The sequence below is a fragment of the Trachemys scripta genome, chromosome 15, assembly GCF_013100865.1.
Source record: "Trachemys scripta elegans isolate TJP31775 chromosome 15, CAS_Tse_1.0, whole genome shotgun sequence".
Taxonomy (NCBI): Eukaryota; Metazoa; Chordata; order Testudines; family Emydidae; genus Trachemys; species Trachemys scripta.
The window spans coordinates 31027133-31042967 of NC_048312.1; the positions used below are offsets into that span (position 1 = coordinate 31027133).

At 44.7% G+C, this 15835-nt stretch overlaps 1 protein-coding gene across 10 annotated transcripts in view; it reads left to right on the plus strand.

Annotated features, from left to right (window-relative positions):
- The first annotated feature begins 268 nt into the window (after nt 1-268).
- MTMR3 (myotubularin related protein 3) overlaps nt 269-15835 on the plus strand; it is a 208749-nt gene continuing 193182 nt past the window's right edge. For all 10 annotated transcript variants that reach the window (XM_034790895.1, XM_034790894.1, XM_034790900.1 and 7 more), the window contains exon 1: nt 269-430. The gene's annotated coding sequence lies outside the window, so the exon portion shown is untranslated. The remainder of the gene's footprint in view (nt 431-15835) is intronic.

Sequence of the window (15835 nt, forward strand, 5' to 3'; positions counted from 1 at the left end):
TGCGTAACACGTGCTTTCCCCTCGGATTACAGATGTGGTTAATCACGGAAGCTCCCCCTGGGCCTATCGCTCTGGCGAGCCGGAGGGCTCCGGGGGTCGGTGCTTGACGCCCCGCTGTGGGGGACAGGGAAAGGAGCGCCGTGCCGCCCCCCTGCGCCTGCCGGGGCTGGGAACAGACAGGGACCGCTCCGAGGACGGGCCGGGGGAGGGCGGTGGCGGTGCCGGTCCCGCCCCTCGCCCTGGCCGCGCGCCGCCGCCGGTCCCGCCCCTCGCCCTGGCCGCCCGTGCCCGCGCGCTGTGCGGCCGCCATGTTGTTGTGGTTGTGAGGAGGCGGTGGCAGCGGAGAGGAGCCTAGCGACCCCGACCCGCCACCCCCGCCCCAGGCAGGAGGCCGTGCCCCGGGGCGCTCCGCGCCATGCCCCGTCGTACGGTAAGGAGACCCTCGGCTGGGACAGCAGCGGGGCCTCCACCGCCTGGCGCCCGCCGGGCCTGGCAGGGGCGGGAGCTGCTCGGGCTGTCAGCGGCGGCGGAGCGGGCTCCTCGCGGAGGCCGGGAGCTGCGGACCAGGCACGGGGCCCTCCGCTTTCTCGTCCGCCCCCCACCCCGCAGGGATCTAGGCTCCCCCGGGCCCGGTGTGCGGGCCAGGCTGCCGCTCGCCCTGGGACGGGCACGCCCCTCCCCACGTCTCGGCTCCTGCCAGGGGCTCGGGCTTCCTCTCCGCGCCCCGGGCAGAGTTGCCCCTTAACCGGGGGCGGGGGGCGGCGCCGCACTGGGCTCCATCTCCCCTGGTCCGGGGCGGCGGAGAGATTCTGCCCGGGGCAGAGTCCTCTCCTGTGCCCCCAAGACCCCTTATAAAGGAAGGTTGGCTTTTCTCTCGCGCGCGGAGCAGGCACCCTCTTTGGGGTAGTGAGGCATGGGCTGCCCGCCCGCCCGCTGTATCCCTTCAGCAGCGACCCTGGGGTCCATCCACCGGGGTTCTGAGCACCTGGCTTTCCCCTTGCTCCCGCACCATTACTCCATCGCGTGTGTGCGCGTGCGCTGGGGTCATAGGGATTCTCCTAGAGGTGGGTGGTGTCCAGGCTTCCTTCCCACGTGGCAGAGATACCCCTATGCCTCCTATAGAGCAGTCTCTCTCAATCTTTCCAGACTACTGTACCCCTTTCTGGAGTCTGATTTGTCTTGCCTACCCCCAAGTCTCACCTCACTTAAAAAAAACTACTTGCTTACAAAATCAGACGTAAAAATACAGAAGTGTCACAGCACACTGTTACTGAAAACTTGCTTACTTTCTCATTTAACAATATATTACAATAAATTGGAATAATCCTATTGTACCTACAGTTCAGTGTATAGTATAATATAGAGCAGTATAAACAAGTTATTGTATGAAATTTGTACTGACTTTGCTAGTGCTTTTTATGCAGCCTGTTGTAAAACCAGGCAAACATCTAGATGAGTTGATGTACCCCCAGCAAATCTTTGCGTACCCCCAGGGGTACATGTATCCCTGGTTGAAAACCACTGCTGTAGAGGGAGACTGGTGTGTGCCTCTTTATGCATTGGGCCTGTGTTGTCCCCCCTCTAGCCCCTTGCTTCCCCACCATACCAAGGATCCAGACTCAAGTGGGGGTTGCTCAGGTGTTTATTGCTTACTGTGTGTGGAGCCTTGACTGCCTCTCCCAGTTCCCTGAACAGAGGTAACTGTCCCCATGTGTCAGGGGAATCTAAGCAGGCACTCCCTGTCCTCTGTGGGGAGCCTGACTGAGCTTGGCGTCTGAACTTTTCCTGTATCAGAGATGTCCCTTCTCCCATCCTCTTCCTTGAGGGAGCCAGGGCTTGGCTTCCCTTCCCCTCCCTCCCCGCAAGAGACCGCCCATACTTTTCCATCCAATGTCCAAGTTCACCACATGATAGATACCTGGTGAAAGGAGAAGTCAGGTTCCTCAACCCTTTCCCTTAAGGCAGAGATGACATCTTTGTCTATTTGCCACTTAAAAATAAAAAAATAACTTCCTGACAAGACACGCTTTCCCTTCATTCCTTCCACTCCACCTATGCAGACATCCCTCTTTTCCCCTTGTGTGGTAAGCCTGTGATCCATGCACACGTGGTAGGGATGCAGGTTTTGGTTCAGAAGCAAGAATGGGGCCCGCGCCTGCCTTCCTGAATCAGATCAAGGAGTGTTGATGTGATGGGGCATGTGGCACAGCTTAGCTCTGATGGTGTAGATGAGGGAATGTTTGGGAGTGGCTGGGAAAGAGTATTAGCAGAGTACAGAAATGTGAGTGCAGAACTATGCTATTTTATGAGGTGCTATTGTGAGGGGCCATTTGGGGTAGAAAGGGGAGAATGCTTCTAGAATGTGATATGTGGCACAGGATTGTGCCCCACTGATTGTTCCTGAGGCAAGTGCTAGATTACTGTGGTGGTTGGAATGGCAATGTTGTGTTTTCGACGGAGGGAGGTTGGGCTTGAAAGGGGACACTTCCAGATTGAGTCTTGAGAGGTAGCTGTGGCATCTCAGTGGTTAGAGTATCATCTGACCCACATGGATTTTGGGAGAGGCAGTGAGGGAGAGGTTGGCTTCAAATTATAAACACTGGGGCCTCCTGTAGATTATTCTTAGTCCAGGTAATAGAGAAGATGGGGGTGGGGAGAACCTCTAAAATAGCTCATGTCAAATATAATATGTGTAATCTTAGTTTAGCATTTTAACGTAAAGCTGTAGTATTTCTGTATGTTATGGAGTTTCTCTAGCATTTAGGTATGCAGGTCCCCCTTCCTAAATTCTCTAAAGGGATTTAGATTTTTAGCTTGCTTATTGTTCCTGAAAACATAAGCCTAGATTTCCCCCCCTCCCCTCCCTCCCTCAAGTGTTGTTGTATGATCCTACCCTGGAGCTCCATCAGTACTACCCATCTGCATTGTTGCACTGCTTTAAAGATTCAAAGGCCAGTGTTTAAGTGGTTACTTCTTATGCAGGGAATTATGTTGTGCAGACTGTGAATGATGTGTAGTATTCCTCGTGGATTGTATTTTCTAAATGGACAACCAACCTAATTCTCAAATTACTGAGGGACAATCTCCACTCGATTGCACAACCAAATCTCTGTACAGCTTTTCATGAGTCATGTACCCAGTATTTGAATTCTAATTTCTAAACTGTATTCTTAAATCTGTTCACCTAAATTTGGGTTATTGCTGATTATGTACTCTATGTAGCATATGACATTTAAAAAACTAACTTTGTATTTGTGAAAAGCAACTTGCATCTGAAGAAGTGAGGTTCTTACCCACGAAAGCTTATGCTCCCAGTACTTCTGTTAGTCTCAAAGGTGCCACAGGACCCTCTGTTGCTTTTTACAGATTCAGACTAACACGGCTACCCCTCTGATACTCTTGTATTTGTGAATAATCTAAGCACTATACCTAGATGTACAGACACTCTTTTCCCAACCTATACACTATATAATTTTTGTAAACGTTAGCTTTAATACATTTTTTAAATTTGTTGATGGCAGTTGCAGCTTGAGAGAAGTTGTCCATTTATATGGGTTAGAAAATGGCAGTATCTCATTCCAGAAGATATAGGAGATGGGTGTCTCCAAGTTGCTGAAGGTAGAGGTAAAATGCCAGATTATCACAGTATCAGAAGATCTCATCCATCTTATATGTCATTGAGGGTGGTGGAGAGGCACTTCTCCAAGAGTCTAAGGAGCCTGGAAGGAACAGTGCTGTGTGGTGTTTTGCTGTGAAGGGGGCAGTGACATGGCATGGTGCTCCTATTGCAGTGGTTCCCAAACTGGGGTTCGTGAAATGTTACAGGGGGTTCTCAGGAAAAAATTCCCTAATTGTGGACAGAGCTGTCCCTAGGGACAGCACGGGGCGAGCAGCACGGAGCCCCTGGACTTCCAAGAGCTAAGCTGATGAAAGCAAGCATATCTATCAAACTTCAAGACTCCTCATAAGAAATAGAAAGGGAGGTGGATATTTTTTGCTGTTTTTAAAATTAAATAGGTAGCTAGTCTTGTTTTTTAAATTATTATGAAGAACAAGTTTAAGCTTTGTTGTAATGTGAGTTGTTTGCCTGGACTGCTCAAGACCTGAATGCTTGTGTAGGAGGAATTCTTTGAGTTGGCTTCTTAAATACCTTCCTGCTCTTTCACATCTTATACTCCTTGATGAAACATAGGAGCCTTGTCTTATAACAGGCTTATTCAAAGTGATACAAGCTACGAAAGTGAGATCTTGGAAGAGTGTTGCCATTTTCATAATGTAATAAAAATACTGTAATGATAAAAAATAATTAATGTGTGATAAGCAAGTCTTAAAAACAAATTTTATATTTCCAAGATCACTGCCTTTATAATTTATACTCAGGTAAAGGAGAAAATCCCTGAAAATACTCATTTTGAGGAGGGGGTTCGCGAGACTTGACATTTTAATGAAAGGGGTTCACAGGTTGTTAAAGTTTGGGAACCACTGTCCTATTGCTATGTTACCAGAGTTAGATAGGGAGGATCAGTAAGTGCTGTGCCATTTCATGTGGTGATAAATAAGGTATTTCTGTTACTAGGGGGATGGAAAGGATGGAGCATTTTAAAAAGTCCTACTGGATGTATAGGGAAGGATGCAAAACTGATACTATTGTGTTTTCAGAGCAAAATTGTGGTTAGGCTTATGGGATCACCTTATCAGGTATGAAGAAGAGACATGACACCTCTTCTCTTGCTAATTTAAATTACAGAACTATATTCCAGTGCATGTGACTCCAATTGCTACAATATTGCTGATTATATCAGAAGAGGTGGTATTTTAAGCTAGAGCTACAGGTCCTTGTGGATATACACTGATTCCTTCTTAATTTTGTCTGTAGTTAGCTTAGTTAATGTTACTTTAGTTCGGAAACAAACTTTGATTTAAGTATCCATGTTTATATCACCCACATGTTCTTTACTATACTTGTGTACACTTATTACAAAACAAGTAATAAATTCAGCATTTTAATTTTATTTTGTGCCAAACATTTATACTTTGCTAGCTGCTTTGTTTAGATTGTGTGAAGAGTTGGAGGCTGACAAGTATTGATTTCAGAACAGTTTTTTGTTTGAGAGTCAGCTGTAACTTTAATAGCCTGACCAGTGATCCCCAGAAAACTGTAAATATAACTTTGTATTGCTCTGGAAACTGCACTGGGGTATGCATTGAACTGAGGAAATGTGCTTCTATCTCTGTAATTCCCTGTGTGGTGAAATCAAATACTATTAGTTATTGAGAACTTGATATCTTTGGTGTGATGCCACAAAATCATAGGTTGAGGGTAATTGCCAATAGACCCAAGGGTGGTTTTGTGCTAATTCAAACACTTGAAAAATTAACTTGGCAGTGAAAGGCTTTTAATGGCAAGTATGGGTCTGAAGATATCCGAATTCAAGCTTTAACTTCTTTAGGGTGGGATGGGGAATTTCCTGCCCTTATGCTGGCAAAATATCCCTTCCAAATGCAAACTGAATGTAGACTGGCACAGTGATCTGCCTGAGACTGCAGAAAGCCCCAGTGCCTCTGCTTGTAGTTCTGGCAAAGAACAGTAAAGTGAGACTAGACTTCTATTCATGCTGGTGTTGGTAGCAGCTGGGAAACTGTCAAGAATATTTTTTTGTGCTTCAGCTGCTCAGGAAAGCTGTGAGTAGCACAGCACTTGGCAATGGAGGCTGGAGGAAGTGTAGAGTAGCAGAGATTTGTTTCCTTTTACTGTTAATAGGGGTGTAGGTGTAGGGTAGTGGAGACTCATGTATCAGTCAGGGAAGTTCTACAAGTAAATAACTAATTTTCCCTTCCAGCTGCTGGGCTAGGGGTGTGGAGGCCTTAAAATGTCCCATGGCCAGAAGCTGAGATGAAAGGCAAAGCCACCTAAGTAGTATCCAGGGACAGTAACTTGATTGGAATCCCTCATCATCCTTCACCTTAGTCTCTGGGAGAAATCTGCACTTTTTTCTTACCATTTTTTGGCAAGTTTCTTGTGTGCTGGGACCTGGAATCAACATTTTGGAAACTATGATGTTGGGGAGAGCAGGACTAGGCCTTAATTAGCCCTTTTGAGTCTTAATTAGTTTTTGTTAATCTGTTAATGGACACAAATCTGACATCAGGAATTATAACATTCAAAAACCAGTAGAACACTTTAACCTGTCTGGTCATTCAATGACAGACCTGCGGGTGGCAATTTTGCAACAAAAAGCTTCAAAAACAGACTCCAACAAGAAACTGAGCTTGAATTAATATGCAAATTAGATACAATCAGTTTAGGTTTAAATAGAGACTAGGAATGGCTGAGCCATTACAAACATTGACTCTATCTCCCCATGTAAGTATTCACACTTCTTATCAAACAGTCTGTACTGGGCGATCTTGATTATTACTTAAAAAGTTTCTTTTCCTCTTACTTAACTGGCCTCTCAGAGTTGGTAAGACAACTCCCACCTTTTCATGCTCTCTGTATGTGTATTTATATCTCCTCAATATATGTTCCATTCTATGCATCCAAAGAAGTGGGCTGTAGCTAGGGTGACCAGACATCCCAATTTTATCGGGACTGTCCTGATATCTGCTGCTTTGTCCCACGTCCTGACTAATGTTTGGTCGGGACACTGGACAAACAAGAAATTTTGCCCTCCCCAAGGCACGCTCCGCCGCCTCCTTCCCCCATTGGCTCCCTCCCCAAATCCCTGGCCTGGCCCCGTCTCTTCCCCAACTATGCGGCATTCCTCCTCCCTCCCAGGCTTGCAGCTGCATGGCGGCACAAGCCTGGAGGGAGGGGGGGTGGTGGCGGCACCTGGATCCTGGAGCTGGTGAGTCAGCTCCGGTACATGGGCTGGCAAGGGAGGGAGACGGGGGGGCTGAGCTCTGAGCCCCCCACTGTGCCAGAGGGCTCCTGCCTGGCCCCCGGGCTGCTGCACACAGGGGCCCGGGGCCTGGAGTGCAGTGTGGTGGCTGTTTCAGACTGTGGAGCAGCACTGTGGGTCCGGGCGGGGGCAGCGCAGAGCGGGCAGGGGCCGGGTGGGCGTCACGGGGGTGTGGGCCGAATCCCCGCTGCTGCTGGGAAGCCCCGCGCCTCTCCCTCCCGCTCATGGCTGCAGCTCCTTCCCGGCGGGATGTGCCCCCTGGCCAGACCTGGGCACATGTGGCGCGCGTCCCGCCACCGCCGGGGAGCCCGGCACCTCTCCCGCTCGGCTGCGCTCCAGCGGCTCCTTCCTGGCTGGAGGGAGACTAGGTGCAGGGGACGTGTGCTGCATATGCCCGGGGTGGCAGGAGGCGCGTCCTGCCGGGAAGGAGCCGCAGCCGCGAGCGGGAGGGAGAGGTGTGGGGCTCCTCGGTAGCAGCGGGGATTTGGCCCGCGCCGGCCCCTGCCTGCTCCATGCTGCCCCCACCTGGAGGCACCGCATGCCCCTGGGGCAGGCCGGGGGGGGCGGGAGGCTCCACGGGGAGGGCAGCGTGCACGGCTAGTGCCTGCTAATGCCCCTAGCCCCTTTGAAACTCCCTTTTTTTGTTGTTGTTGCTCCGACCTCCCCACATCCCGACTATTTTATATCTCTATTTTAAGCTTATGCTTAAATAAATTTGTTAGTCTCTAAGGTGTCACAAGTACTCCTGTTCTTTCTGTTTCCTTAGTTGGCTCTCTTAGAAGGCTGAAATTTCACTGTTCCAAGAACAGAGCTGTTTCCTTTCATTTTTATTTCTGTTCTATTAAAAGCATAATTTGCCTGTAACTAAATGTAATCCAGTATACAAAATCTAACTTATAGATGTCACATCAGTTCTTGGAAAAAGGTACTTCAAAATCTGTGACCTACAGAATTTGAGGTTAAGAGCAGATGGGTTGGCACACAAATCTAGCAACAGTGGGTCAGGTTGTTGACTGGAACCATATACATCCCGCTTCAGTGTTCTCTCAAAATAGTTATTTGGATAACAATACAATATCTCATTTAATGAGCAATATCTCATTTAAACAAATCCTGTTTTATCAAACATAAACAAGTTAACAAAGTTAGTCAGCACAGAACCTGGCTTTAGCACTCTGATAGTCTCTAAAGGTTCAATGAACATGTGTGTATATATACTTTAATGAGACTCAAACTATGCTATCACTAACCTATAAGAAAATAATAATATATGGAGATATACCAATCTCATAGAGCTGGAAGGGACCCTGAAAGGTCATCAAATCCAGCCACCTTCCTTCACTAGCAGGACCAAGTACAGATTTTGCCCCAAATCCCTAAGTGGCCCCCTTAAGGATTTTACTCACAATCCTGGGTTTAGCAGGCCAATGCTCAAACCACTGAGCTATCCCTCCCCCTCATATTTATAATGAATAATATAGCATTCAGTTTGTGGATTCATTCAAACTGTTTGACAAGAGATTCTTTGAACGTGATTTAGTTTTATAGAAGCTCTTGGAAGAGGATGGGCAAGCAGAACCGGACCACAAATGACTATTAACTAATTGCCTCTGTTTAAAGCTGTACAGATGAATTTTTGAATTTAAACTTGATACAGTTTGGGATTGATGAGTACAATAACAGGACACTTCAAACTGAAAAAAGTGGAAGTAGTGGTGGTTGGAGTTTATCAAAGTATTAGTTATTAATGGAACTGGGAATAGAGAAATTTGTGTGCAGTATGTGTTTGGGGTTGGCCTTTTTACACAGGAGTAGGGGGGAGTAAAATATTATAGAAGGAAAAATATAATTGTAAAACACTGTATAAGAGTTCAGAGGCAAAGGGTGGTACCTCAGACTACTCAACTAATATTTTTTTTAAGTTGATATGTCCCTTAAGTGGTAATGAAACATGCCTCTGAAAAGATAGGAGTCCTTGTTGCACCTTAGAGACTAACAAATTTGTTAGAGCATAAGCTTTCGTGGGCTACAACCTCACTGTGATGCTCTGTACCTCAGGGGAGCACCCTGCACCCCCATGTTCATCCTTTATAATATGATTGTATGGTGTCCAATGCAAAGTTTGTCATGTTGGGTGTCTTCGGAAGGCTCCTGAAGCACTGAGCATTGTTATAGTAATGTTATAGGTTGTAATTTCATGTATATAGTTAGAAGGCTGAAAATGTGTCCTCCTGGCTTAAAACAAGCCCAGGCAAAAACTCTCCAGGAGCTGAGAGGCAGCTCACACCTCATCAGGGCATATATGGGACAAACCCAGCCCAGCCTCACAGGAACAAAGGATGCTGGCCTAGGCAACAACAAAAGGATCTGTTAGTCTCTGAGTGAGTCACTCCCCTTCCTTTGGTCAGTTTGGGATTGCAATGAGGTAACTCTAAATTTGGAAGGACTTTGAAAGTGTTAAGATCATCTTAGAATACATTTTGCTTTTATTTTCTTTGAACAAATCTGACTTGTTGTGCTTTGACTTAGATTTTAAGTGATTAAATCTTTTGTAGTTAATAAATTTGTTCGTTCTACCTGAAGCAGTATATTTGGTTTGAAGCATGTCAGACTCCCCTTGGGATAACAAGCCTGTTATATATCAATTTCTTTGTTAAATTGACAAACTCATAAGCTTGCAGTGTCCAGTGGGCATAACTGGACACTGCAAGATGGAAGTTCTTAGGGTTGTGTCTGGTACTGGAGATATTGGTTAGTGTCATTGGGTTGCACAATCCAAGCAGCGGCTGGCCAAAAGTGCTCACTCCTGAAGCTGGGAACAGCTTACATGCTAGAGGCTGTGCATGAACAGCCCAGGAGTGGGGGCTCTCAAAGCAGAGCAGGGTAAGGCTGGCTCCCAGAGTCGAGGATTGGAGTGACCTAGCAGATCATCGGCCCGGATAACACCAGGGAAACGTCACAATCACTGAGCAATAAAAAGAAACATGTACAGTGTTGTTGTCTTGACTCAAACTCAAATGAAATTGTTATAGGGTAAAATAGAAAATAGACTTCTGGTTTCAATTTCTATTTTAAAATATAAACATCAATTAAAATGTTTTGTGAGTTTGCTCCTATGCTGCCAATTGAAATCTTCACAGGTACCCAAAAATACCTGTAAAATTGTAATTAGAAAGCAGTAAGGAAACATGAGGTCAGGGGACCTAGATCTAAAGTAGACTTGCAGGCTCTAGTACAGAAACAATCAGCAGGTAAATTTGGAAGAAAATATCTAATTTGGCCTGCTTGCTTGCTTGTCCATGTCTTGCTGTGGTTTTCAGTGCTCTCTCCTACCTTTTTTAAAGATGGGGGGGGGGGGGGGTGTAATGACAGTGAAATCTCTAACTTCTTCTGTAGCTCTGCAGATTGCTTTGTGTTATCTTTAGCTTTAAAACTGTGTGAGTAGTCATGAACTTCCTTACTGGTGATGCTGGCTTAGTCTTCCTGTGATATTTTCTTCAGATTGTGTTCCAATGTATATGAATAGTGTGATAGTGGCTTGTTGGGGATGTGCATCAATTTCTGTTTAGAGGGATTAGGAGACTAGTCTAAAAACACAAGCTTTAGGGCTGGTCTACACTGGGGGGGCGTCGATCCAAGATGCGCAGCTTCAGTTACGCGAATAGCATAGCTGAAGTTGAAGTATCTTGGATTGAATTACCTGGGGTCCAGATGGCGCAGGATCGACTGCAGCGGCTCCCCCGTCAACTGCGCTACCGCCGCTCGCTCTGGTGGAGTTCTGGAGTCGACGGTGAGTGCGTTCGGGGATCGATATATCACATCTTAACGAGACGTGATATATCGATCCCGGATAAATCGATTGCTACCCGCCGATACGGCGGGTAGTGAAGATGTACCCTTTGTGTAACTTTTTGTCAAGTAAAAGTAGTCCTATCAGCACTTTGCCTCTAAACTGAAGTAGCAACAGAGATCCGTGTTCATATAGTTCTAGATTGTTTTGGACCATCACTAGGGACAGAACTGGAAAATTAGATTTTTATTTGGGGAACTGGTATGCAGAATTAAGTGAACATCTGAAATTATTCACACAGATGGGTGAATGCTACTTTGAGATCAGAAAATAATCCCCAATTTTCTAGAGGTAGATACTAGTTTGTGGGCTTACTGTACTTCTGCCCTTGTTCCTATGATCTGTTGCCACAACTTTATTATTGACTAAATGATTAACATATAAAAAATGAAGCTATTCACTAGTTTGTCTGAATTCAGTCTTCCCTACTTCTCCTTAAACAAATCCTTAACTTTTGTTTTCATACACATCCATTTTTTTTAATGGCTTGGCTTTTTATTCATTTAGAAATGTTTGATACATCAGAAATCAGATATAATGGTTTATCTTGGAATTTTAATTAGCCATCCAGTGAATCAGTGTACATATTAACTGCTACAGGAAAATGCTTGTCTTGAAGAAATGTCATTAATGAGCTGTGTACAACAGCTTCTGAATTTGTAAGCAGACTGTGTACCAGAATACTCATGCTTTGTTTCAGCCATGTTTTCTTGGTGAAGCTTCGTGAGTAATCTATACATCATACAGTGCCATCAACGGGGCTTGAAATTTTTTTACCCAGTACTTACTGGATAGGGGGACAAACTGTCATCCTGTTCACAATTTTATTATTTTAAATTGCATACATTCAGGTTTTTTAAGTTCTCATTTCTTGCCATCCATTGAGTTAAGTTCAAGTTCCTGGTCTTCGCCTCCAAGGTCCTACATAATGTTGACCTTGCGTACATATGACCTCTTCTCTCCCATATTTTTTGCTTTTGCCTCTTGTATTGTACAATCACATTCACCTTGAACAGCGTCTTCTGTTGAAATCCCTCTGCCCTGACCTTGTTTAACTGTTCCACGTTCTTCCCCTACCTGGGTGCCATCTTTCTCTGTCCTAAAGAATGATTTAAAGACCTTTTCTCCTTTGTAAGGCTTGCGTAACTTGCACTATAATAGGAAAAAACTAACTTTTCAGTTTTATTTTTATATATATATTTTTTTGGTTTGGGGATTCTAACTATCTTCCAAGCCTATTTGTAACTTAGCTAATAACAGACACTGTAGCATTTGGCCCTTTCCCCACAATCATGCACTCAACTTAAAACGCCAATAGGAAAAGAGGAGATCAAAACCTTAATGACTGAGGTGTTTATCAAGTGACTGACATGAAACTATTCAAAAGGGTAATATGAACAAAACTAAGAGCATGAACTGACAATACAGTAACAAAGAACAGGGCATGAAGGGAGTTTAAGAGCAGTTTATTTGCACAGAAGGTAATCGTGTGGAACAAACTATTCATGATTGTCGTTCCTATTGTGGCCTTTAATATATTTTAAAAACAGACAAATATAGGTTCAGCTGCACAGTACATAGATGGGATGATCATAGTTTCATTTTTATCCTCAGATACTGATGTTATTAAATTAACAGTAACATTTCAGATTTTAGTTTTTGATGCACGGAGGGAGTAAGCAGCTGTCTTCACCAGTTGATCCATTGTCCAAATGACTTAATTTGATGGGTAACAATCACCTTTTAGCACTTTAACTTGAGTGTTGAACTGAGGCCCAGTTGTGGCATCCTCCAGCTTTGGTAGCAAATTCTGGAGAAGACTTCAAGTAGTTGTTTTTTCTCTAGTGGGTGGGGACCATGAGCCACACTTCCAGCAGTCTTCCTCGTGCTCTCAGAAGTGGTTCCTGGAAGAAGAGGCCAATAGCAGCTTGATCACTTCCTTTAATCCCTTGTGGCAGCACTGGATCTAGGACTGTGTGCCAATGGCATCTCTGTTCATTGAATTTGAATTGGCAAATGTGTTGCTACTCATTGAAACTTATACCAAAAATAGATGTGGGTTGCCTCATAGCTTTGCCAGCCTGGTTATAAAAATTTATTTAGGGCATTTATCTGGTCAAGTATATGATGATTGAGACCTCTGCATTCACATATAGTCAACACTGATTTGTTACAACTAATAAAATTAGCTACAGTGTAGTATGTCTAGAGCACATGCTGTTCTCCTGTGATTACTTTCAATGCCATTACACTCTTATTTTGAAGATTCTCAGTTCATTAACCTACTTAATGTTTATAAGGAGGACTAGAGGTGACTTTCATGAAAATCCATTGCTCCAGAGGTGGAGCCTACTGGGTTCAGCTGCACCCACTGTGTCCCAAAGGCAGCTTTGCTGAAAAGTTCTTCCTTGACCTGTATCAGAAGCAATAGCAGGGTTTCTTGGTTGAGCAATAGATCTACAACAGAGCAGGACTGTTGTACTACTTGAAACCTTGTCTCTCTAGTACTTAGACAAGTAATTAAACTTTAATAAACTGGCTGAACCTGTTTTGTTTAAAATGTTTTGTTTTACATCCCCCACCACACGTGAAGGTCAACAATCATGTGCCCTTGTTGGACGTTAAGTGAATGTATTGATCTGTAGCTGCAGCATTTTTGGCCTTTTTTCATTGTTCTCGTCTAAATATTAAACAGCTTTTTTGCATTTCCTTAAGACTGGATAAATCTAACTGCACTATGAATGAGTATTCCATGTAATGATCAGAAAGGCAAACTCTCTGAAATCTCTGAGCATGTTGGGTTTGTCTTTCAATTATGGTGGAATGTGGACCTGTTAGTCATGAGTCTAAGCAAATAGCATATTTGGGGAAAGTTCAAGTACTGAATTTTCTCAGTCACCACTGCTGTTCATACTGCTGGTGACAGCAAATTCCAGTCAATGGGTCATTACATTCTGGTTGGATACCCATTATAATTAAATCATCCTCTTTGTCTGTATTCAGTGAACCTTCTTTATTAGACTAACGCTCACAGGAAGATAATGTACCTTTTCATTTTGGAGAGAGTCCTAGTGGTGTCTCTTTGGCAGGGGCAAGGTAAACATTTTGATGTCTGCATTCTAACCACTGACATTTCTTGTAGGTTTTGGTTTGTGGATTGTTGTTTGGGTACATGGTGCTGCATTGTAAAGTACAGTAGTTTTTGTGTAGTGTGTTTTTGGACTGGAATCCTGGTTAATCCCTTTGTATTCCAATGCGAGCTTTGTATGATTTGGAGGCGTTTAGTTCACACACTGCTGCAGAGCTTCTCCTTTCCCTCCAGTTTTGATCTACTATGTTTGAAAAAACTGAATCTGGGAATCTTCAGTCATGGAAATATACACATCTGTTGAATTCTTAATAAGTTGCTTTGGGGTTCCCCTCATGTTTCAGATCTCTCCCATTTGTAAAAACCTGCATCTCGTACAATCATTTGTGATACTAACTTTCTTAGCATTGCAAAACTAGTCTCCTCAGTAAAAACATCTAAACTGGACTTAGAGTGGAAATCTAATTGAAGTTTGGCTCTGTTCATATTTCACATTTCTAATATTTCACTGTTCAAAAAAATTTCCCTTTTCCAGAAAAAGGAGACCACCTGCCAGGTGAAAGGAATACTTAAAAAAAAATGTAGTAAAGCAGTGTGATAAATATTATGTTGTCCTTTTAAAAGTGACACTTAAAATCCTATTGCCATAAGTAGGTTTGCACAGATGTAACTGAGTGAAACTTGGTAAACAAGTATGATGCATAACAGAATACAATCCTGCTCTTGTGTTGGCTCTGGAGTTCTAACAGGAGTAAGGCCATGTAGCTAGCTTACACAGCTGTATGCTGTAAGATCGCTTGTGTAGCCACTCTGTGCTGACGGGAGAGAGCTCTCCTGTCCTTATAATAAAACCACCTCAATGAGCAGCAGTAGCGATGTCAGCGGGAGAAGCTCTCCCACCAACATAATGCTGTGCACACTACCACTTATGCCAGTAAAACTTATGTCGCTTGGGGTGTGTGTTTTCACACCCCTGAGTGACATAAGTTTTGCCGACATAACCTAACTTTGCTTGGAGTACCTTCAATAGTGGTATACTATTTCTTAGAGTTTCTGAGGAATACACTAAGAAACTACACCATCTACTCAGGACACTCCCTACACTAACACAGGAACAAATCAACATACCCTTAGAGCCCCGACCGGGGTTATTCTATCTACTACCTAAGATCCACAAACCTGGAAATCCTGGACGCCCCATCATCTCGGGCATTGGCACTCTCACTGAAGGACTGTCTGGATATGTGGACTCCCTACTCAGACCCTACGTCACCAGCACTCCCAGCTATCTCCGTGACACCACAGATTTCCTGAGGAAACTACAATGCATTGGTGACCTCCCAGAAAACACCATCCTAGCCACCATGGATGTAGAAGCTCTCTACACTAACATCCCACATACAGATGGAATACAAGCTGTCAGGAACAGTATCCCTGATGATGACACAGCACAACTTATTGCTGAGCTCTGTGACTTTATCCTCACGCACAATTATTTCAAATTTGGTGACAATATATACCTCCAGACCAGTGGCACCGCTATGGGCACTCGCATGGCCCCACAATATGCCAACATTTTTATGGCTGACCTGGAACAACGCTTCCTCAGCTCCCGTCCACTCATGCCCCTTCTCTACCTACGCTATATTGATGACATCTTCATCATCTGGACCCATGGGAAGGAGGCCCTGGAAGAATTCCACCATGCTTTCAACAGCTTCCACCCCACCATCAACCTCAGCCTGGACCAATCTACACGGGAGGTCCACTTCCTATACACCACCGTACAAATAAGCGATGGCCACATTAACACCACCCTATACCGAAAACCCACCGACCGCTACGCCTACCTTCATGCCTCCAGCTTCCACCCCGGTCACACCACACGATCCATCGTCTACAGCCAAGCACTGAGGTACAATCGCATCTGCTCCAACCCCTCAGACAGAGACCAACACCTACAAGATCTTCACCAAGCATTCTCAAAACTACGAT